Here is a 25,320-nt window from a genome sequence, read left to right as displayed (position 1 = left end):
GTTAAAGAGTGACTAAATTATAAGCAACTCAAAAGTTTGGCAAACTTGATGACAGTTACTTAATTAGTTCCATATATGATATACACACAAATTACCCACACAGATTCTCATTCACAAATTGACAATACTTTTTCTAAGCACATCTGGGAATTTTGTGAACAGAAATAATAAAAAACACTATAAATCAAATTTATTTTCAGTCTGTTCTTTCCTACCATGCATTTGGTGTCATTCAGACCTAGCATTTCCATGTTTATGTCTTGGAAAACAAATGCACTGGCATCATTAAATCATTCATTTATCCAACAATGAATTGTTATCCTGCCTCACACAATGTGCCCAGCATTAGTAAGTTCTGAAGGAACAGTGATGGATGTGATGCCTCTCTCTGTCCTTCTGAATTTTATGGGCTCAGAACAGAATGATGTTTAATAGGCAATCACATAAGAAATCACATAACAATATTCATAGGAAAGTCTGTGAATGAAAAATAAAGATATTTTTTCATTTATTAAGGATTTGTGATAAACTCACCTTGTGTTAAGTATGCTATATAATACTTAGTTCTATTGCAACCCTATGAGATAAGAGCCATTAGAAGTGTTGATAGATTTCTACAACCTAACTATGGCCAACCATGTCTGAAGCTTGTATGGTTAGTGCTGGCCTTTGTTTGTTGTCAACCTGTATCATCCAGTTTTAGAGAAGACTTTGGTCAGTTTAGAAAAAAACTGATCAAATCACTCATTCCCCAGCATCCCTTAGGTGCTATGTGACTACTGTGGCCTGTCTGCCACAAGCATGCTCCTGTTGTGGCTCAGGACACAATGCTCTAAATTTATGGCACCTTAATATGCTGAGGACTTTGAACTGAAGGTGTTTGGAAGGGCCCCAGATCAAGTTATTTCTTCTTTCCTGTCTCCTGTTCTGTCTCCTGTCCTATCTCTACCTTCAAATAAACCATAGAAACCAGACTTTGTTCTCATGGTGAGTCATAGAAACTAGACTCTCCCTTCCTCAAAGAAAGCCATAAATCATGAAAAGGTTACTTTCTTCCTTCTCCTTGATTCTGGGAAGACCCCTCTTCCAGAGGGAAAAGTTATAGTGGAATGCCACGCAGGAAGACCCGAGAAGGGGAAAAAACCCAGACCTTTCTTCTGGCTTTCTCCAGGTCAGTCTGCTACCTTTGGCCCAGTCACATTTCTGAATACACAATTCTGTCCATTCTTAATGGCGCTGAAGCACAGACATAGTTTTTCTTTGGGTCATTTAGTCTCTATCTGTGAAGCTTCCTATGTCGCATAAATCTTGATTAAGTAAATATGTTATGCTTTTTGCTAATTGCCCTGATATTTTTTCAAAGGAGTGTCATCCAGGACCTTTATCTTTTTTAAGATCTATTTAAGCTATTTATTTTATGTGCATTGGTGTGAAGGTATCAGATCTCCTGGAACTGGAGTTACAGACAATTGTGAGCTGCCATGTGAGTGATGGTAATTGAACTTAGTTCCTATGGAAGAGCAGCCAGCACTCTTAACCACTGAGCCATCTCTCCAGCCCCAAGAACCTTTATCTTATGTGAAGGATATATATTATACATTTTCACCCCTATTCTCTGATTTAGCCATAATGCCTTCTGCCTCTGATGTTCCTCTTAGTAATTTATGTGCACCGACCTCTCTCTTTGACTACAAATCCCACTGTCTCCTTGTGTTTGGAATGGAGTTCAGCTCTGTAATAAGATCTCTTTTCTTCCTTTGTAAGAGTTCCTGAATAAAATGTCTTTATTTTCTAATGACTTCATTGTGAATCTCTGGTGTTCTTTAATACTGTAATGGGTTTCCATTTTCTGACTGGCTCTTTGTCATTGCCATCTTTGTAAAATGGATACTGAGGCTCTGAAATCAATATCCCAAAGTCTGACATTTTGGCATGCCAATGTTTCAAACTAAAGAAGCACCAAGGCCTATCTGACCATATCCCTCCTCATCTCTACCTACATCTTCTCTTTTCCTTTCTATAACACAGACATTTTACTGTACTGGAAGAAAATTGAGGATATTTTCACTCATATAGCCATCAGAGCTCTTGTGGTATCTTCTGCCAAGGTGTACATGCTACCATTGCACCCCCAGGGTTACCTTGGCATGCTGATCATTGTTGTGGTTCACAGTCATCCATATGTATAGTACTATTGGTGGCTTCCCTCCTTTGGAAGCTTCATAGTGCCTTCTGGTGACACGAAATGTAGTTCTCAGAGAGGAGGCTTTCAGGGAAGTTTCAGCTCCGGGTCCTCCAGGTCTTATGTCTAAAGAGCTTAGTGTCTTCATCAATAGGTACTTGCCTTCCACCTCTGGGAGCAACCAAGAGCAATATCAATAGCTTATGATATTTTGGGAGTCTCTTGGCCAACTCTGACCAACTACTCAAAAGAGGATTTCTTGTGCCTAGTGTTGAGTTTTTGTTAGATGGTCTTTGACTCTTATGGGAATCATTGTCATTTAAAGTCTATATGTACATTTTTATAGCAACTTATGTGTATTATATATATTTTTAGGTAGATTGTTAATAGTATGATCCTTATGACTTTTTCAGATGTCTTACTATTATTTTACCCTCCTCTCCTTCTTCTGTATTTATCTCTTTTTTACTTTCCTGGTTTCTGTAGTTATTCCATGTGAGTTATGCACTCACATCTGAAGATTTGGAGCTAGGAGCCTCAGATGAGGCAGAACATTTAAGATTTGCCTTTCTGGATATGGGTTACCTCACTCAATGTAGTGTAACATGAATCTTAAAAGGCTTTATTAATAAAAACAAACCCAAAGCCAGGTCTTGGGGTGAATGCTGAAAGCTCAGAGATCTTTTCCTCAAACTGGAAGCCTCTGTATCCTCATCTAAATGGATCTCAGCTGAACTGCTGCTCCAAAGCCTAAAAGCTTAACAGAGGCTTTAGTTCCTGGTCCTCATGTCTTATATACCTTTGTGCTTCCTGCCATCACTTCCTGGGATTAACGGTGTGTGTCACCACTCCTGGATGTTTCCAGTGTGGCCTTGAACTCACAGAGATCCAGATGGATCTCTGCCTCCAGAATGCTAAGATTAAAGGTATGTGTGTGCTACCATTTTCTGGCCTCCATGTCTATCTAGCAGCTGTTCTGTTCTCTGACCTCAGAATAATTTATTAAAGTGCACAATATATTGGGGAACACAATATCACCATAATGTAGTATTTTCTAGTTCCACCCAAATCTCATGATTTCAGTTTTCTTTACAGCTTCATAGTACTCCATGGTGTATATGTACCATATTTTCATTAAAGGACATTTAGGCTGTTTCCATTTCCTAGTGTATTAGTCAAGTTTCTTTAGAACAGTGGTTTTCAACCCCCCAATGTAATGACTCTTTAGTATAGTTCGTCATGTTATGGTGACCCCCAACCATAAAATTATTTTACTGCTACTTCATAACTGTAATTTTGCTACCTTATGACTCATAATGTAAATATCTGATATGCAAGATATCGGATATGTGACCCCTGTGAAAGGGTTATTCAATGCCCAAGGGGCTGCAGCCCACAGGTTGAGAACTGCTGCTCTAGAGTAACAGAACATATAGAATGAATCTCTCTCTCTCTCTCATCTATGTATGCATGTATGTATCTATCTATCTCTCTAACTAGGGGAATTATTAGAATAACTTACAGGCTGTGGTCCAGCTAATCCAACAATGGCTGGCTATGAATGGAAACTTCAAGAATCTAGAAGTTGGACACTTTCTCGATAGTAAGAGTGTGAATTGTTGAATCCAAGATTGCAAAAAGCACAGGGACAAATAGCCAATCGAATGGAAGCACATGAATTATGAACCAACGGCTGTGGAGCCCCCAGCTAGATCAGGCCCTCTGCATAAGTGAGACAATTGAATAGCTTGATCTGTTTGGGAGGCACCCAGGCTGTGGGACTGGGACCTGTCCATAGTGCATGAGCTGGCTGTTTGGAACCTTGGGCTTACACAGGGACACATGCTCAGCCTGGAAGGAGGGGACAGGACCTGCCTGTACTGAATCCACCAGGTTTAAATGAATCCCCAGGGGTGTCTTGGTCCTGGAGGACATGGGAATGGAGGCGAGGGGCTGAGGGGAAGGTGGGGGTGGGTGCGGGAGGGGGGAGAACAGGGGAACCCATGGCTGATGTGTAAAATTAAAACACAATAATAATAAAAAAAGAATCTAGAAGTTGCTCATTCCACAAGGCTGGATGCCTCAGCTTGTCTTCAGTAGACCCTGGAATCCTGATGACATAGGCTCTAATTCCAGTGAAGGAATAGACTTGCTAGCAAGGCGAGGGCAAGCAGGCAAAGCACAAAGGCCTCCCTCTTTCATGACCTTTTACAGGCTTTCTGCAGAAGGCATGACCCAGATTAAATGTATCTTCCCATCTTTAAGGTCTGGATTAGAAGTCGATCTTCCCACTTCAAATTAAGTAGAAATCCCTCACATGTGTGCCCTCTATTTGGAAGTTAATTTCAGATGTAGTCACGTTTCCAGCCAAGAATAGCCGTCACACCTAGCTATTGTGACCAGAGCAGCAATAAACGTGGCTGGGCAAGTGTCTGTGGAGCAGGACATTGAGTCCTTTAGACAAATGTCAAGGTCGAGCACTCCCACTTTTTGAAGGTAGAAACTGGTTAAAACTTAGCAACTAATCTGTATTTACATAGTTCTGTGAACTGTCCAAATGGTAACATGGTCCAGGTCTGCCACATTCACAGTCCAGGGTCTTAGCCATGGATATACTGCTGCTGATGGCCATTGGTGTCTACTGCTCAGTAATAGTTTCCTGTCCATAGAGCAGACGGGGAAACATCATTACCGGGGGCAAGAGACTGAAAAGCTTCCTTCTACTTAATCACTATTAATCTCTTTGGTAATTTTATTTCAGTCTGTATTCTGTTACTCACTGAAAACAGACATCTGACTTCAAATTAAGTGATACTGGGCTTGTTGGCTCAAGACTAAGGTGGCTATCTTGGGGGTGGCAAGAGAGAGAAGCAAGAAAAGAAAGAGAATATGAAATGAGTTACACTTCAACCAGGATGCCAGTAGTGACAGTGTTCATTAATCCATTCAAGTAATACCGGGAATGACAGTGGTCAGTCTGGTAAATAACACACAGTGCCAAATGACACTGCTGTACCATCCCATTATAAAAACTGATTTAACCCACTTTCTATTATTTACTCAGATTTTGTGTTTAGATGAACACCTTCTACTATTGAATGTTTCTGGAAATTAATAGCAATTATTTGAACTTCACCATTATTTTCTTAAACTAACATATTCAATAAAAGATAGCAGGCCTGCAGTTTACACCTGAAGTTCTTCTAACTCTTCTATTCCCAGCCTTGTTTCTTTGTATAGTTTCTTTTAAAAAGGCCCATACCGTTCAAGAAACGCTTTCAAAGCTCACACTAATTCTAAACTAGATTTTAACACTATGTATTACCCACTTTATTGAGATATTAATATTTTCTTTAATTGCTCACCATTATAGGAAAAATAAATTCCCATCGGCCTATTTATAAACAGTAATAAAATGGGTCTGCTATACATTAGAAGCATATTGTGTTAATTTGTAAAAAAAAAAAAAAAAGTTAAGTTGCCAAAGCCTAAACGCACACACACACACACACCTTATTAATTTCATGAATTCCACTGAAAATAACTCCACAGAAAGGTAAATGACTTGAAAGAAGGGATAAGCGCCTATTTTTCTTAAGCTGTCCTTAACACCAAGCCAGAGTAGGTGCTGGAAGGCTTTCCCTCTTGTGGCTGAGCGTGGACGGGGCTCAATGCGGCCTGGGAGCCCCGGAGAATTGCAGAGCATGGTCCCACCCTTTACCTGGAGCCTCTGAGGACTGACAACTGTCCCGGTTGCTCGCTCTGAAAGGGGCGGAGCCGCTCGCACCCGCGGCCATGGCCCCGCCTTCCGGAGGCCCCTCCCACCCGACGCCCCGCCTACCGGGCTGTGCCGAGGGCGCGGGCGGCCCGGGCTCCTGTGCGGCGGCTCCGCTCCCGCCTGGGCCGCGGCCGCGCGCCCTCCCTTCGGGGAGGAGGAAGAGGAGGAAGGAGGAGCGGCCTAAGGAGGGCCGAACGCGGCAGTCGCGCCGCCGCCGGGAGGAAACGGAGCCCGCAGCCGCAGGGTGAGCGGCGTGAGGGGTGGCGGTGCGGGGAGGCGGGGGAGAGCCGCGGGGTGGCGTGCGGCCGAGAGGACGGAGGTGGGAGGGAGGCCCAGGCCCGCGCCCCGACCCTGGGTTCCACGCCGGGCCCGCCGCTGCCGCCTTTGTTGCCCGCGGCCCGCGGCTGTGTGAGGCCGGGGCTCGGCGAGGCCTGGGCGGCGGGGCCTGCGGGCCGGGCCGGCCGGTCGGGGCCCCCGGGGCGGGACTAGGGAATCCTCGCGGCCGCCCGGACCGGGGGTGGCGCCCAGGGGCCGAGGTGCCGAGTGGAGCCGGGACCCGGTGGCCGCGCGCGCGCAGGGTGCGGCGGAAGGGCCGCGGGAGGAGGGCCGCTGCCGAGGAGGCATTTAAACTGCCCCGATCCCGCACAGGCCCTCCTCGGCTCCCGGAGTTGGCAACTTCAGGTACACACCATTGTGATGGCCCTGCGCAGAGCTGTTGGTGTTTCCCAGAGCAGGGCCTGGACCCAAACTTGGAAGAGTTAGTTGTGTGTACCCAACTTAGCGCGGAGTCAGAACGCGTTCTGGGGTTCCTATCCCCACTTTCTGTAATTGGAGGCCGGTGAGACGGAGGTGGAACTCGGGCTTCCGGTGGGGAGATAACGTTGAATTCTTGAAGGTCTCACTAAGGCAGCTTGCTGCTGTGCCCGAGGACTGTGCAGTATACTAATTAGAATTATAATGTGAATTAACACACGGGAGACTTCCCAAATACAGGTTTTAATTTATAGTGTTCCTTGGAATAAAGGTAAACTTGTAATCAAACAAAGCCAAACTCCTGCCTACGCAAAGGTGAAATATCAGCTACAGTAGGCAGCAGTTTACTTTTAACCCACCAATTCCCACAGTGGGATCCACGTAGTTTACTTGAATGAATGAATTTCACTTGGAATTCTCAGTGCTGTGAAGGCAGTGAAAACCACGAGTCGTATTGCGTACAGGTTTCATGGATAAAATTCAGAAGAGGTAGTGTATAATCCGTGGCTTTCTTCTGCATTGATTTCTCTTCAGTGCTGCGTGTATGGCTGTGGGAAGAAAGAATGTTCAGGGTCCGTCCCTGCCCCAGGAAAGTAGGTCACCTTAACCATTATCCCTAACCCTTGTTTATTTGAGGGCATGACTTTGTACGGTGGGCTTCATGAGCGATGTAGGAGAGTTTATTTTCCAGGTCCGGACGGAGTCAGGATGTGCCAAGTTATTTACCTGAACCTCTAGTTTTTTTAGGACTCCATTTAGCATCTCTTTAAAGACACTGCCTGTTTGCTTTTATCTTTTAAGACATCCTCTGAATTGGTGCCTGGCCCTGTTCCCTTTCCCTTCTGACCATGGAACTAAAACACTGTCTCCCTCAGGGAGTCCTCTGAGTGCCCTCCCCTGTTAGATACCTGCAGGGAGTGGCCAGGCAGGAATTTGGGTGCCAGCCGAAGCACAGGGTGTGGTGTGGAAAAGAGCTGCTGTACCAACTGGATTCCAAGACATTTGCCTTCCCATGCTCTTCTCCAGTCTTGCTGTGGAATGGAGAAGCCATTGTTTTGAGAGCTGTCTTTTCAGAGAACAGAAACCAAGTGCCTTCAACCAAGTGCCTTTGTGACCTTCTTGTGTAACTTCATCCTTAGAGAAAACCCTGCTATTTTTTGCACTGTGGACAGTTTTGGGAAACTTTGTGTTAGCAAGAGAATCTCTCATTTTGCTTACAGAGGTAATTGTGTGATTTTATTTAAAAGTCCTGAGGTACATGGAAAGGAGGCAAAGCCTTTATGTCCATTTCTGAGTTCTTGGTGGTCACTGGCACTCTCGAGAAAATGTGTTCACAAGAAACAGGATGATACACACATATGTGTACGGCACTGGAGTGTGAGGCTTCTCTTCTAACCTCTTGCAGTTGTAAAGGTGGCACTGATATCTGTGGTACCAATGTACTTTTGTAAAATTATTATTTTCATGAGTAATCAGAGTGTGGCTGTCTTAAACTGGCTGTCTTGTTGATATCTGAATGACCATATTTAAGGTTTTCGTTTTCATACTGCACACAGAATATGACATGTGTTAGGCTGTTCATTCGCTAGCATTGTGACCTTGAACAGACTTTGGATCTCTTGAATCTTATTCTCAAGTGGATCTAAATCTCTCTCACAGTTATATTAAGTATATATTTTATTTGAAGTAAATTCAAACTCTTAATTGGGCTACAGGATTTCTACATAGGTTTGCACCTTGTCTTATACCACAGTCATACCCCAGCCCTTCCATTCCTCAGCATTCTATGCTGTTTTCCAACACCCAGCCTTGAGACACTGGTTCTGTTAATTCTCATTGTTACAGAACATGGGGAGGTAAATGTCCACCAGTGGCTACTTGTATGGGAGGTTTAGTCTTTGACCTTACAGCCAGTGTCCACATCTCAGAGAACCTTCCTAAGTACCTTGGAGTACCACACTGGCATGTGTCTTCATATTCTCCTCTTTCTGCTCTGTTCTCATGCAGGTTCATAGGGTAGTATGCCTGCGATAGTCTTGATGGTCTCTTTTCCCTTTATGTCCCCAACACATTCTGTGGAACTCGGCTACTTTCCCCCTTGTGTCCTTACCATATCCTGTGGAACTTGCACCCTGAGCAAGGACCTAGTGTGCAGAAAGTATATGTAGTACTCATCACATTAAAGAAAGAAGCTCGATGTGTAGATTTGAGGTAGCCTTTGATAGTCTGTGCTGTTTGTCTTTGTCCAAGCTGATCTGCTCAAGTGAATAAATCATGACACTAGTAGAATCAAAAGCCTTGTTGCATTCATATGACCTAAACAGCCCTTTACCAAGAGATCGGTTTCCCTGTGGAGCCATAATGTGTGTGAGTTTCTCATGAACCAAACTGGCTTATGGCACAGGTGGACAGATCTGCCTCACTTTCCTAAGGGTGGTTTTTTTTGTCTGTGTGGAAAGTAACTATTCTGGAGCATATTTCCTCACTCTTCCTTTACATAGCTCAGTGAAGTCAGGCTGCCTCAGTTATCTGGAACCTCTAGGCACCCTCCTCAGTTATCTGGAATCTCTTGTCAGCCTCAGTTAGTTTTCAACAGACAATCAAGCAAGAAAGAAATACCAATTTGTAATTAGACATGCCAGACACTTAGAAGATTGATTGCAACAGTCTTTCATTGGAATACAAATCTAGATTGAATTTTAACACTTTGAGTTTGTAGAATAGCTTTTTTAAAAGTTTCGTTTTAGAGTTGGGGATTTAGCTCAGTGGTAGAGCGCTCGCCTAGCAAGCGCAAGGCCCTGAGTTGGATCCTCAGCTCAAAAAAAAAAAAAAAAGTTTTGTTTTATCTGTAAAGCAATAGTTTCTTAGGTGAGATGAAAAATCGAGAGTGCATGTGACTAGGTTGATGTTTAGATTATACCAAGTGACGATAGTAATAATTAGTTTAAAATGTGCTTGGGTTGGTCAACAGGAATACACTGAGGAATCAGCAGTGTCTCTGTATGATGCAGACATTCTTAAAGAAGCCAGTATGAGAAAAGGGTGTAAGTGGCAAGAGAAATGGACATGAGAGGGGAAAGCAACTGGGCATCTGCATGGATAACTGCTAGTGTATAAGCTGCTGTATGTGTGGCAGGGTTCACAGGTCACAGCATGGGTGCCAGTGGAGCTTGACTGTTGGTGTAATACTCTTAGATGTGTGAAGTTCCTCGACATGTGGTATGAAGCTGTCTTCCTCTTTTTAGCCACCACACTAAAGTATTGTCTTAAAATTATTGAAAAGGTTTTGAAGACAGATTATCCCATTTTCCCATAGCTAACTCTTGAACATTAGAGAAGAAAAGAAAGAAATTATGGAATATAAGATGTCCGAAGACCTTAGTGGCGGTGTGAACTTGTGTTTAAACTACCTCCTTACAAAGGCATAGGATTGCGTGGCTTCCATTAGATAAGAGATTTTTTACCAAAACCTAAATAATTGAGTTTTGCTCTTTATAATTACACAGATTAGCTTGGTTTACCAAGTGCTTCGGAGGGGCAGTCTTTGCTGTGGACATTATTCTGACCAGTGTCAGGAGTGTCAAATAGTAGAAGCAACAGGGTAACACACTGAGGTTAAGATAAGTCCTCATTGGAGATGTTCTACTTTGCATGTGTGTTTCTACTTTCCTTGTGCAAATTTTGTTTTGATATTTATAATACATTATTCCAAAAGTTTAGCTTTGGGTTTTTTGTTTGTTTTGTCTCCCTCCCCCACCCCCCACCCCCCAGACAAGGTTTCTCTGTGTAGCCTGTCCTGGAACTCACTCTGTAGACCAGATTGTCCTCGAACCCACAGAGATCTACTTGCCTCTGCCTCCTGAATGCTGGGATTAAAAGCATGTGTTATACCCAGCAAGCTCTGTTTTCAATTGAATTATTACCTTCAATGAGTACTTGTCTGTTGGCATCCCTTTTAATGAAAAATAAAACCAAAAAACAGTTCCCATATTTAGGGAATAATGTTGCCAAATATCACAGACTGGTGGACTATATAAACAAGTAGGAAGTGTCTTAATTTTTGTGCTTTTATACATCTGTAAAATTGTAATTTCAGGCTAGAAGGAATTCAACAGATTATGATCTGACTTCATTCTTTTACAGATGATTGAATAAATAAGTAAATAAATTCAGACCAATGTTTATTCAGTTAGCCTATTTGTATGTCAGTTCTCTATAGGATGTCAACATGTCATCTCATGCACATAACTCTTCTTGTTATTAATGCAGGTGGTTTAATTTATCCCTGGGAGTTAGGCGTTTGTACTTCTGTCTTGGTGGACAATCTGGGTTTGGCAAGGGGAGATATAGAAGCAGAGACAGAAAGAGCCCATGCATCGTCTAGAAGTTGTTTGGCAAGGGGAGTTCCTTGTTCTCCTTTTTGAGTTGCTGGAACCCACACCTGTAGAAACTTCTTGGAAAGAGAGGAAGCAGTACCTGTCTGGTTTTGTCTCATGTGTCAGAAAATGCTTGCTCTAAGTATTTGGTTTATAGTCTGGCTATGTATAGAATTTTAGGTACAATTTACTCAGAAATAGGTTATGTGGCACTGATGGATTAACCCTAAAAATCTCAAGTGTGTTATGAAGGGTGACAGTTGGCTTTTTGCTTTCCTAGTTTTGGGAAGCATGGGATCCTTGTGACTTTTTGGGTATGTCTGTTCTTCTGCAATTGCTGTCTTATGACTCCAGGCAAGTGGAAAGGGTAACAGGTTGATTCACTGTTAATCCACTACCCAGAGTCCATCGTGTGGTCTTGCAAGAATGCCAGGGAATGTGGAGATTCAGGGAGAGCCACTGAACTGTTGTGATGGCCTTGGAGGTTTGAAAGCAATGCATTGTCTCCGGCCTTCACTGTCACCTTGAGGCAGCTGCCACTTGTTTATAGCAGTTGTGTGTCTCCAGAAGTCTTTTGTTGTTTTTGTATTATCTAGTAAATACTAAAGCTTCTCAGTGGTATGTCTTGTCCTTATTCTTTTATTCATAGAATGTAATATTCCATTGATTTTAAACTTAAAAGACTTTAAACTTTCCTTTGCAATTTCTTCCCCCTCATTTTTATGATGTTTTTTTACTTCTCTGAAGCTCTTTGTTGGCTACAGGAAGTCCTGGATTGATTGATTTATTAGTTATTTTCTCAGTTTTTCATGTCAATCTTTTGGGGGTGTTTTTGTTATATATAAATGTTTCACAATTAATTTTGTCTTTATTACCCTCCTGCACCTCTTTAAAAAACAAAAACAAAAACCTTGGACTTGTTTCAAATTTGTGATCTTTACTCAGGCCTATTTCTTCTTTCTTCCCTTCTAGGATTGAATTTACTTACTTATTTTTTCCCAATACTGGATCTGGAAAGCAGGACTAGGCAGATGTACTATCACTGAGCTGGGTGCTGCAGCTCAGGCTTGTCTCTACCAGTTCACATTGTTCCCACAGGTCATACTTTTCTTTTGCTTTCAGGTTTTCATTGTGTATGGGGGAATGGTAGTATGCTCATCAGATTTTTGTCAACTGGACACAAGCTACAGTTATTTGGGAAGAGGAACTCTAAATTGAGAAAATGCCTCCATAGGTTTTGCCTGTAGGTAAGTCTGTAGTACAGTTTCTTGATTAATGATTGATGTGGGAGGGCCCAGCTCTTTGGGAGCAGTGACACCTCTGGGCAGGTAGGTGGTCCTGGTTGATAAAGAAGGCTGAACAAACCATAAGGAGCACTGGTAAGCAGTGTTTCTTCATGGCTTCTGTTCCAGTTTTTCCAGGTTCCCGCCTTGAGTTCCCACCCTGACTTCCCTTTGTGGACTGTGATCAGAATGTGTAAGCCAGATAAACCATTTCCTCCCCAAATTGCTTTTGATCATGGTGTTTTATCATTGCAGTAGAAACTCCAGCCAAGAAGGTAGCAGTTAACATATATGATCATTTTGGTTGGTGGTCGATATTTGTGTTGCCGCTTGTTTTTTGAAATAGTTTTGCTATGTTGCCAGTAGTGGAACTCAGTGTTGTCTAGGCTGGCCTCAAACCCCTGTTCTTGTGCCTCAACCTCTCAAGTGATAGTAGTATTACAGGCCTGTATCACATACTCTTCTCAAAACTATATAGCTAATAAATCAGGTCCTCACATAAAACTAGCAGCTAGCTGGTGGAGCATGAATCTATACAGGGTCTTATTAATAAAAACAAAACCGGGAGCCAGGTATTGGGGTGAATGCTGAAAGACCAGAGAAACAGAACCAGCCACAGCTAACCTCACCTCGCCAGTTCCTCAGCTGATCTTGTTTCCTCAGACTGGAAGCCTGTGTGTCCTCATCCAAATGGGTCTCAGCTGAACTGCTGCTAGAAGCCTAAAAGCTTAATAGAGGCTCTAGTTCCTGGTCCTCACGCCTTATATAAGTTTCTGCTTCCTGCCATCACTTCCTGGGATTAAAGGCGTGAGTCACCATGCCTGGCTGTTTCCAGTGTGGCTTTGAAATCACAGAGATCCAGACAGATCTCTGCCTCTAGAAGGCTAGGATTAAAGGCGTGTGTGCCACCATTTTCTGGCCTCCATGTCTATCTAGTGATTGTTCTGTTCTCTGACCCCAGATAAGTTTATTCAGGTGCACAATATCTTGGGGAACACTATCACCACAAGCTGGCTTGCCCCCCACCCCTCCTTTTCTCCCCCTTGTGTTAGACCTCAAACACAGGCCTTTGTTATCCATGTTAGGCAAGCGAGTACTTTACCACATTCTGTATCTCCTGCCCAAAGCCTGTTAAGCTACACTGGGCAGCATGAGTAGTTTTAAGTTGTATTGTTTTGGAGAGGCGAATCGGTGGACATGTGGAGATAGATGACAACTTACAGGAATTGGTTCTCTCCTTTCACTGTTTAGGTTCTGGGGGACTGAAACTCAGGCCATCAGGCTTGGCAATATCAGTATCTTTTACCTGTTAAGCCAACTCACTAGCCCAGGTTGGATCATTTAATAAGTAGATGCCAGGCTTGGTGGTGCATTCATTTAATTCCAGCACTTGGGAGGCAGATGCAGAGGCAAGTGGATCTCTGTGAGTTCGACAGAGCAAGTTCCAGGACAGCCAGGGCTACACAGAGAAACCCTGTCTCTAAAAACCAAAACAAACAAACAAAGTAGGAGACCTCATCTTTGGGAACTCTCAGTAATTGATTATTTTAGATAATTAGTTTACAAGCAAGCAATCTTTTTATGAGATTGTTAAATTTTTTGCTTAGTAGGATTGCATTTTTTAAATGATTATTATTACTTTCTGAGATCCTCTGAGCTCTAATGATTAATGGATAAAGTTTAATAGTAAATCTTATGTTATTCTAAAATCTCATTCTTAAGTGTAATTTAGAAAATGCAGGGTTTTTTTTTTTACATAAAGCTTATAACTTATGGCAGAGATAATAGTAAGAATTATATGTTCTATATGCAAAAGCATTTGAATGATGAACAAATTTCTTTTTAGATTGGAGTTTCTGTACGATCTATAGACTTCAGCTATTTGTTTCTTTTTAGTCATTATTTGTATGTCTGTGTTGCCTTTCTGAATCTGAGTTAAGTGCCAGGGAGTAGTGGCATCGGTGGCGATTGCTTTTAATCCCAGCACTCGAGAGGCAGAAGCAGGCTGATCTCTTGAGAGTTCAAGGCCAGCCTGGGCTACAGAGCTAGCTCTAGGACAGCCAAGGCTACACAAAGAAACCTTGTCTTGGAGGAAATAAAAAGGAATCTGAGTTAAACTTTTTTAACTACAATAGTTTAGTACATTAAAGAGATTTTTATTTATGAGCAAATTACATCTCTAGAGAAAATGCAAATTGTTGAACAGATCACATAGTAGCATTATTTTGCTGTACTATCTCTGTTCCAGAATGAAAACAAGCTGGCAAAATACAGATCTTTGGATTTTTATGTAATTGTTCAGTTTGTCCAGAATTTTTAAAGAACTTTATCTACTTGGCAGCTTCCTCAGTAAAGTTACACTGATTTTGTGGGCAGTGAAAATGGTGAGCATTTTGGAGAATGTGAAATATTTCAGCTAATAACATTCTGTTGACATTTATTAAAATGTTAGTTGATTTTAATTTTCAACTGTCAGTTACATGTATCAGTAAACTCTATTAAAACAATTACATTTATAACAGAGGACAGGGTTTATGACATTACATAACTTAGGACCGAGTATTACAATAGATCTTTTCAAATAGCTGTAATTGTGCCTTAGTCAATACAGTGGGTATGTGGGGATCGTTAGGATTTTGATAGTAAGTTGGGTAGCATGCACATGATTTCCTTTATCAGTGTTGCCCTGGTGCCACTGGTTTATTATTGAGGAAACAGTTTGTTGAAATGTCTGTTAGTTGTTTTATAGATGACCTGGCCCAGGTATGTAGGTGTGTTAGTTACCATGTATTTTTTAGTACAATTATCAATTTCCAGCATGAAAACTGGTGTCTTCTATTGTGACACTGTCCAGAGAAGCACAGACCCTACAGGTAGGAGCTTAGTCCACGGACTTTCCCCATTCAGATGCCAGCTTGACGTCCTAGCCGGCTCTGCCTTGTTGTTGACTGGCCATTAAGTCAGAGGTTCCTAGTAAGGACCTCTTCTGATTAGTTAATTTGTAGAACTCAGTAAAAGACTTAGTTGACTGATTTATTATAAGGATTTCATGCCAGGAACAGCTGAGGAGAAAGGCTGCATGGGATGAGATGTTGTGTGTGATTTGCAGCTCCTATGCCCTCTTGTCATGCCCTACTCCAAATACTTACTGTGTCCAGAAGTTGGTGATCTAGTTAAAGAGTGTTTATAGTGCCCAATCAGTCTCTTAACTCATCCCTTCCCTCTATGATGTGGGGGTGGGGCTAAAAGTTCCCACTCTGTAATCTAAGCGCTTTATTGGTTTAAACTCTGGTGTGATTGAAAGTCTCATGCCATATCTAGGCAGATACTTTAATCACTCAGAAAACTGTAAGGTTTTCCATAGCTATGTCCGGAACTTGAGACAAAGACCAAATATTTCCTATGATATTGTACGTGGTTTGAATTAGCAAGTGCTAACACAGGTGTAAAATGGGCATAATAGATTTAAATGTTTGTATACACCTAAAGACAGCACTGAGTTAGTAGATTGTGTACCACTTTTTTTTTTTCTTTTTCTTTTCTTTTTTTTTTTTGAGACCGTACCTCACTTTGTAGTCTGGTGGTCTGGAACTCAGTATGTAGACCAGGCTGCCCTCAAAGGCATAGGGATCTACTTGATTCTACCTCTGAGTTCTGGGATTAAATGCATGAGATATCTACTACTTTTTTAAGTACAACCTGTTAATAAATAAAGTACTTAAGGAAAAATGAACATTCAATTTATTAATTCTTAAAGGCTAGCTGCATTAACTTTTTTGTAAGTGAACATTTATTTCCTGTTGAATGTAGCAGGAATGTAGTAAATGGGGTTATAATAAAAGACTCTTAGAAAAGTGCATGTAAAACTTGCTCTGCAGTTAAACATACAAGTCTCTCTGCATGTTTTAAAGATGAAGGCTCTTTCTTTATATGGGAAGTCTGGACTCAGTAAAGAAGATCAGTCAATTGGGGCCTCTACAGACTCTAGCTAGTGCTTTCTCGTGTGTTAGTGTTGGTAGACCGCGAGTAACCCTACCTAAAATTTATTAAGACTTTTGCTGTAATCATAAGTTGTCTTATTTTCTTTTATGGCAATTTTATGTCCATATCTCTTTTAGGGTATATATTTTTTAAATCTACTTTTGTAGCCCTGAAAATACTCCATATTGTTTTTTAAAGTTTATTTTGATATGACTTACAGGCTTTGAAAGAAGTCAAAGAAATTTTATTGTATTTCTTGCACTTCAGTTTTGTTTTTGTTTTTGTTTTGTTTTTTGCATGTACATGCCAGACATTGTGAAGACCCCAGAGTACAAGATGTCAGCAACTGTCCTGTCTTTCTGGGCACCAGTGTCTTTTATTAGAGTATAAACTAAGGAGACCAAGCAGAAATCGAGGAAACTCCAAGTTGCTGTTGCGGTAATGCAGGAAACTAGAGTATCTTGGCAAAAGCAGTTAGATTTCTGCATATGTGTTGAAGGTAGTTGTGATTGGGCTTTAATGACATTAGATATGAGCTTCAGATAAAGAAAGGAGCCAAGGATGATTCTGAATGCTTTGATCTCAGTCCTTGAAAGAATGAGGTAATTTTAAGTGAGGTAGCTGTAAATAAAAAGCCATCAGGTAAAGTTGATTTGGCAGTGAGGTGGAAAACATGCAGTTTAGCATGCAGTTTCGTGTAAAATCTGTTACATTTCAGCCATCTACAAAACATCCAAATGGCGATGTCAAGAAGAAAGGTGAATATAATTGGCCTATAAATGGTGAGATAGGAATTTGGGTATGGATGACCCATAGGTACTAGCATCAACATAAGAGTAAGTATGGCATGGGCAGGTGCTTAGTCTTACCACAGCTTGATATGCCATGCTTTGTTGATAACCCATTGGGAGGCCTGTCCCTTACTGAACAGAAACAGGAGGAGTGGATGGGGGTAGGTTGAGAATAGAGGAGAGGGGGAAAATGTGGTCCCAATGTAAAATAAATAAATTTAAAAAAGAATAAGTATGAAATTGGTTAGTGTGTGCATAGAGTCAGAGGAGGGGGCCACATCTGAGTGCTGGGGTGCTCCATCCAGAAGAGGCTGGAGGGAAACCAGCAAGGGAGTCTAAAAGCGTAGTGCTCTTGTAGCAAAGACACAAATGTATTGACAAGTTTCAGCAGCATCTTGGATAAGGACTGAGCAGTTAGCCCCGGGCTGCATGTGCTGTGATGGAGATGGCTGTGGCTGGTTAAGAGACTGTGAAAAGTAGGAATTGTTGCTGCTGATTTTACAAAGGTTTCTCTGGTGACCACTGCTGTGAGGGGAACATGTTCTAGGGAACATGGCTTGCAGAAAGTGGGATATTTATGTGAGAATAACATTTGTAGTAATGATCCAACAAAGGGGAAATTGTTAGGAGATGAGGTGTGTGAAGACAATGCTGTAGTGCCTTTAGAAAGGAGTTGAGGAGTCGATGTGTAGCAGATACTGCTAAGTGGATTGACACGTGGTAAAAATCCACGATTTCCTCTTTTCCTTCAGTTTTGGGTGCTGAGCTTTAAACATAGGACCTCATGCTTGTTTGGGTGGCTCTCCACAGCTGAGCTTTATTCCTAGCCATGAAGTTTCCTCTTGATGACTTATTTTCTCTGGAATTGGAGCCGGGCCATCAGCCGAGATTGAAGATGGAATAGTTAAATGTGAGGAAATATGTGAGTGGAATGAATGGTCAGCAACAAAAGAGAATGAACCAAAAAAAAAAAAAAAAAAGTTGATTTCTAGGTAACATTAAGAATTAACCTCAGCTGTTGATCCAAAGTTCGTGAGATCCTTTGAGCTTGGTTCAGTTGTCTCTGTAGATTTCCCCATCATGATCTTGACCCCCCCACTCCCGCTTGCTCCTATAATCCCTTTTCTCTCTCTTGGACTGGACTCCCAGGGCTTGGCCTGGTGCTTGGTTGTGGGTCTCTGCATCTGCTTCCATCAGTTACTGGATGAAGGTTCTATGATGACAGTTTGGGTATTCACCAGTCTGATTACCAGGGTAGACCAGTTTAGTCACGCCCACCACTATGGCTAGTAGTTTAATCTGGGGTTGTCCTTGTGGATCTCTGGTGCAACCTGCATGGGACTGGACTGGACCCTCTGCGTACGGCAGACAGTTGTGTAGCTGGATCTGTGTGAGGGGCCCCTGGCAGTGTGATCAGGGTCTATCTCTTGTGCATGAGCTGTCTTTCTGGATCTTATTACCTATGGTTGGACGCCTTGCTCACCCTTGATTCAGTGGGGAGGGGCTTGATCCTGCCTCAACTGAATGTACCAGGCTTAGCTATCTCTTCATGGGAGAGCTTACCCTTTTGGAGGAGCAAATGAGGGATGGGGGGGAGATCTGTAATTGGTTTGTAAAATGAATAAAAATTTTTTTTTAAATTTTAATTCAACAAGAAATAAAAAAAATTAACTTCAGCTATATAGCCCTGAGAACTAAAGGAGACTAATCTGAATGCCTGTTTTTCCAGCCATTTTCAGCTATGCAGGTGTGGCCTAAGCGAAGACATAACCACTGTTCTAGTGTAAGAGTGGAGGGAGGAAACTGAATGGGCGTCTGCAAGGGAGTGATTATAGTGGTTAGCTGTGGACTGTAAATTGAGTAGGGAGGGAGATGTGCTATTGAAAATAGGCTTGTCATTTAAATTTTGAATATGTAAGGCCAGTAGACCATGATTCTATGTGTGTGAGAAGTTTTTTCTTATTGTTATTTTTTGTTTCTTTTAAGATTTATTTATTTATTCATGAATTCTATGTATATGAATGCTCTGTCTTAATGTACACCAGAAGGAATCTGATCCCATTACAGATGATTGTGAGCCACCATGTGGTTGCTGGGAATTGAACTCAGGACCTCTGGAAGAGTAGTCAAGTACTCTTAACTGCTGAGCCACCTCTTCAGACTGTGTGTAAAATCTTGTATATATCAGCATAAAAATTTCATGTCAGATTCACAAAATGTTCTTTTCTAAAGATAAAAAAAGAGGACATATTGAAGTTTTACTAAAGCAAAAATAATAGTCTCATCCATTGACTTACTTTTTGTTTGTGAATTTGTGAAATAACTTGACTCCCCAAAGGAAGCTTTCTGCTTTGTTTGAAACTGGTGGATTTCCTTGGCCGATTTCCTTGGCCATTCCCACATAAAATTTGTTTTCAGAAAAACAAAAACCTCACAGATTTTACTCGCTTAAAAACACTCCAAGTTCATATTAACTAACATGTCTAAAGAATTCTGCCATCTAACAACAGCTCTTTCTGGTCCACTTTACTCCCTATTCTTTCCACATAATTGAGACCACACTTTACATATAATTTTATTTCCTGTGTTTTACACTTAACAAATGAACACTACAAGCTCTCCCCGTGTTATTTATAGCTGTATAAATACCAATTTCAGAGGTTCCCTAAGTTCCATTGTGTCACTGTGCTAGCATTTGTTTTACTGCTTTCATACTGTTGGAAATTAGGATATTTTTGATTTTTAAAACAGTTATTTTTAATCATAATTCAGGGAGCATTGTTATTTCTTAAAATGTAGAAAAATAGTATTGCCAGGAGAGAGTATGATAATTTTTTAAAGTAGAATATTGCCAAATTAATTTGCATAACTGTATAAAGATACTTTTAAGCAATGGCTAATGATTAGAAAATTTTTGGCTAATTTCACTTGAAAAATGCTCTTACTGGTTTTTCACTTTGATTCTTATAAGGGTCAATATTTTCTGTGACACCAATTAGTTATCCAAGTGGAAAATTTAATCCCTACTTCATATAAATTCGTATAAGACTAACCAAGAACTTAAATATAAATGGCAATTCTTTTTTGTAGAAAATATAGGCAAAACTGTAATTCAGTGTCAAAAGGATTTCTTGAGGGGAAAAAAGGGGTCAAATAATAAAAGAGTGCAAGAGAGACAGAATCAGAGACAAAGACAAGACAGAAAAACACAATCATGTAGCAAGGGAAAGTGCAAGACAAAGCAGGAAACAAGGGAATCTATTGGACTTATACAGAGAGATTTCTAGGCATCTAGAATGTAATGTAAGTTCTTTGTATAATGAAATAGAGCTATTTAGATGATTCTCAGTGGTCCCTGTTTTTATTAATTGATCATTATAATATTAACTGATCATCATTGGGGTGATGACCCAAATTCTATAGAAAGAATGCAACTCCTGCAGGTTTTCTGATACAAACACATTACATAAAAAAATCCTGACAGCACAGCCCATACACAAACACATAAAAATACAAGAATTCAGTTTGAGCATAATGATTTCTACATGTTGTCAAATTTGGTTTGCTGATACTGAGTTAAGGCTTTTTGGATCACTGAGGAATACCCACCTCCAGTTCTCTCAGTGTGCTTGGCTTTGGTATCAGGTAGTACTGACTGCCTGGAGTAATTTACAAATTCTTTCTTTATCATCTGAAAGAATTCGTTAGAGATTTCCTGCTATCTATCTTACTAGTTTCTACTTTGTCATTCCGCGTGTGTGTGTGTGTGTGTGTGTGTGTGTGTGTGTGTGTGTGTATCCCCCCCCTCCCCCGTTCAGTTCTGTATTATACTTGCTATTCCTTAGAATTGGCTTGATTTAAGCTGTATGTTCTCAGGGTCTCCTGTCTGCCATCCACACTGCCCTCAAATTCAATTGCTGGGATTACGTGAGTGCCATTTATAAATTGCTTTTCCAAGTACTATTTTATATATATATATATATATATATATATATATATATATATATATATATATATATATATATATATATATATATTCATTCTGTTTGAAGTACATTTTAAACTTATGGCTCTGGTCTTTAGTCGATGGATAGTTTAGAAGTATTTTGTTTAATTTCCTAATACTTGATGGTTTTCCAGATTTATTTCTGTTGTAGGTATATAATTTAGTTCTGTTGTGATCAAAGAATATATCCTATATGACATCAGTCCTTTTAACTTTGTTGAGTCTTGATTTTGTCTATCCTAAGAAAGAAAACTTTAAAACAACATTCAAAGCTGTTGTTAGTGTTCAGTTCCCAGGTTGAGCATCTTGTCATCCAGAGTGTTTGAGACAAGAAGTGTTTCTTTCTGGTTTTGGATTCTTTTCAGTTTGAATATTTGATTGTATGTAATGAGATGACCTAGGGAAGAGTCTGCGATTGAACACACAATTCTTGTGTTTGTGTTCTCTTAGTGTACATAGCATGAAGGTGATATTTTTATTTTTCTCAACCTTTGCATTTGGCTATAATCCATCACACCAGGTTAGGTGTGAAATTGTCAAAATGTTGGATTTCTGTGTGTTTCAAGTTTCAGATTTTTAGTTCAGGAATCTTCAACTTCCTAACCTCTCACTCTTTCTCTTTTTCTCTCTCTCCACTTTGTTCATCTGTCTTTCATTCTCCTTTCTTCTCTCCCCCCATTCTTCCATCTCTCCCTCTCTTCTCCTTCCTTTCCCTCCCCCTTCATAGTGAGGATTGAACTCAGGCTTTGTTTCTGTCAGGAAACTGTGTCTACTAGTGAACTGGGAGCCTGCCTTACTGAAATCTGTAAGTATTATTGAATTGTTTATTTCTCCTTTCACATCTTTCTTTATGTACTTTGGGGTTTAATGTTAACCACATATGCATTTATAGTTATGTATCTTCATGATGTATCAACCTTCATTTCATTTTAAGATACCTGTTCTCTAGTAGTACTTTGTTTAAGTCTCTAGTAGTACTTACTGTCTTAAAGCCTGTCTTTTTTCTGATGTTAATTGAGCTATTTTATCTCTCTTGGTTACTCCCTTGGTATATTCTTTTGTATCCTTTCAAATGATATGCATCATTCATATTAGAGGAATCTTAAGCATGTCTTAGTTTGTTTTCTGTTTCTGTTGTAAAATACCATGGGCAAAAGCAGCTTGGAGAAGAAAGGGTTTATTTGGCTTACATATTCTGGTTTAGAGTCCATTGAGAGAGGTCAAGATAGGAACTCAAAGCAGGAACCTGGAGGCAGTAACTGAAACAGAAGCAATGTGGGATTGCTCTTACTTACTGGCTTGCTCTCATGGGCCTGCTCTCTGCACAAATCACGACCACTTACTCAGCAGTGGCCCTACCCACAATACCCACATCATTGTCAATCAAGAAAATGTGCTATCTGAGATGGTGCCTGCTTTTAATCCCAGCACTCTGGGAGGCAGAGGCAGACCAGGCTCAGAGTTCAAGGCCAGCCTAGTGTGCATAGTGAATTCCAGTGCTACACGGAGACATTATCTCAAAAAACAACCTTTCCCTCCCTCCCAAAAAAGAAAGAAAATGTCTCCGTAGACTTGCCTACAATCTGATGGAAGCATTTCATCAGTTAATCCCACTGATCAAGAATAAGACCACTACCACAGTTTAAAGCCAAATTTGAAGCAAGCTTTAATTAAATACTGGCCAGTTGGATGAGCTCTGGTTAGGTCTGAACAGGTTCCTGGGAAATGGCCCCAAGTCATGGTTTGCAGCAGCTTAAGAAGGAAAACCCATAATTCATTGCATTTCCCATCAGGTCCAATCAGGGGCAAGCATACATCTTGACATACCTCCAGCCTACATCCAATTTGGGCAAGCATATATCCTGATGTATTTCCTGGCTGTGAACCAGGTCAAGCAAACTTGTTTAGGGGAGTGAAAAACATGTGGCTTGTTATCTCCCATAAACAATAGCCTCCAGCATTTCAGGAACTATCTGTCCTTGAGCAAGAGGCTTGCAGATCAGAGACATTTTGTTTCATGGATCTCTAAGGCATAATAATTAAAACTTAAAATGTAACTTTGCCTCTCATAGTTCCTCTTCCCAGATGACCCTGTTTTGCATCAAGTTGACAAGAAAATAACCAGCATACAGCACATAACTTTCTTTTTTTATTCATTCTGACAGTCCTTTGATTAGGTTAGGCATCTACCAACTTTTTCTGTAAAATATCAAATATGTTAACTTTTGCATGCTATAGAACCTCTTAACTCCTTGTTTTGAGTTAGAGACAGTCTGTGATGTAGAAGTGTGATAGCTGCTTGGTAAAACTAATTTACAGGCACAGAAATTTGAATTTCATATAATTTTCTTGTGTCATAAAAATATTGTTCTTTTGATTTTAGCCAGCTAGCAGTAATACCGTAACTATTTTTCCTTGATGAACATACAAAAAGAGTGATGAGCTCAGTTTTGCCCACAGAGTACATTTTGGGCCATAGCGCCTTAAAAGTTTAGTCCATTTACATTTATTGGTGTCACATTTATATCTGTCATTTTGCCAGCTTTTAAATTTACTTCATTTTATATTTCTTCCTATGATAGGGAACTCTTGTGTTAAATACATCTTTGAAATGCTCACTTCAGATTCTCAGAGTTCTTTGTGACTACATCATAGACCTTTATCTATTTCTTATTACAGTATACTTCAGAATAACGTTAATTCTGGTAAAAATATCAATTTGCCCTTTGCCTGTGTCCTTCTGATCCTTTGTGCTGTTTTGCAGACATTGTATCTGTGTGTGTTGTATGTTGCATCTGCTTGAGTACAATTGGTTTATATTTTCCTATGTTCTTTAAAGCAGAGGGATGAGAGGAATGAGAGGATTTAAATTAACCTTTGCTTTGATCATTTCTAGTCATTGCCAAATGACACTTTCTCTGGAGCACTTTCCTCCTGGTGTGTTTGTAGTTCAGACCTGCTAGCACCCCAGCCTCTTTTTAACACATGGGTGTTTATGTTCTTGCTAATTCTTCTTCCTAATTACCCACATTGCTTTGGCTGTAGAATTCTTGGTAGCAGAATGTCTGTCAGCATTTGAATGTGCCATCCTAGTCCCTTCTGGCCTCCCTTGTCTCATTTGTATCTGTGATTTCCTTTCTGATGAATCCTTCCTCTCTTGCTCTCAACCTTGCCATCTCCTGCATAGATCACTTTCTCTAGACTTCATTAATGTTTCTGAGCATGTATCTTAGTACTACTTGACATATGAGTTCAGCTGCAGTTACTTTGAGGGGGAAAGGGCTCACAAGCCTCCTTATTGCATCATGCTACAGGTATGCCCCTAGGCATATTACTGTTTTTGCCTGTATTTCTGGATGAGGAAACATACCATGGGGCATCCAGAGCATTAGGAAATAAGTGGTCTTGTGAAATGACTCAGGAAGAATGGCTTATCTGTGTACTTGATCTCCCTGTGAATTGTCCTGCTTCATTCATGTCAGTATGTTGAAATAAGCGGTCACTTCTGTCTAAGTCATTCACCAGCTTTCAGTGCTTGCGTGTTATTCAGTGGAGTCCTTGTGGACTTGGGAGACATCATTAAACTGTCTGAGGCTTATTTGGTTTTTCTGTAACATAGGAATGATGGTGGCCTCTTTTAAGTAGAACTCTTGTGAGGGGACAGGAAAGTAAATGTACTTTTTGGTGCATTCTGACTTCCATAGCTGCAATCATTAGCTCTAGAGTCAGCCAATGAGAAGAGATGTATGGAATCAGATCCCTACTGCTAGTTTGAGTCACTGGATGGTACAGCACGTTATTGCTGACATCTTACATGCTGTGCTGGAACCTGAAGTCCTGGAGAGTAGTGCTTTTTGTCCTTCAGCCTGTGTTTTTAACTACTGCTTGTAGCTAAGTCTTCAGACTCTTCTGGGAAGTACAATGTTTTGTCAGTGTCTTGACAATCATATGTCTTGGGATGATAAAAGAAGTGGTGGAGGCAAAGAAATGGGTATAAATGAAGAAACCTGTGGAAATCGTATGAATGATGGAAACCACTGCTTTGGATGAATTCAGGTGTCATGTTGTTACATGTCAGGGATTTGGCTGCATGTGTTGTAAGTTCACAGTAGATTGAGTTGTGATTGAATTGGAAAGCAGTGCTGAAGTGAGTGTGGGATGTATAGAATG

At 40.7% G+C, this 25,320-nt stretch overlaps 1 protein-coding gene across 4 annotated transcripts in view; it reads left to right on the top strand.

Annotated features, from left to right (window-relative positions):
- The first annotated feature begins 6,021 nt into the window (after positions 1 to 6,021).
- The window catches only part of Socs6 (suppressor of cytokine signaling 6), a 31,455-nt gene continuing 12,156 nt past the window's right edge, over positions 6,022 to 25,320 (top strand). The window contains exons 1-2 of one of the 4 annotated variants that reach the window (XM_036205095.1): positions 6,022 to 6,204; positions 21,878 to 21,955. The gene's annotated coding sequence lies outside the window, so the exon portion shown is untranslated. Of the gene's footprint in view, positions 6,205 to 12,304; positions 12,337 to 21,877; positions 21,956 to 25,320 lie in introns of those variants that run through there. The other 3 variants (XM_036205096.1, XM_036205094.1, XM_036205097.1) reach the window with 3 other exon arrangements.

This window comes from Onychomys torridus, chromosome 13, assembly GCF_903995425.1.
Source record: "Onychomys torridus chromosome 13, mOncTor1.1, whole genome shotgun sequence".
Classification (NCBI taxonomy): domain Eukaryota; kingdom Metazoa; phylum Chordata; class Mammalia; order Rodentia; family Cricetidae; genus Onychomys; species Onychomys torridus.
Note: the sequence above shows the minus strand (reverse complement) of the source record. Positions and strands in the feature narration are given on the sequence as shown.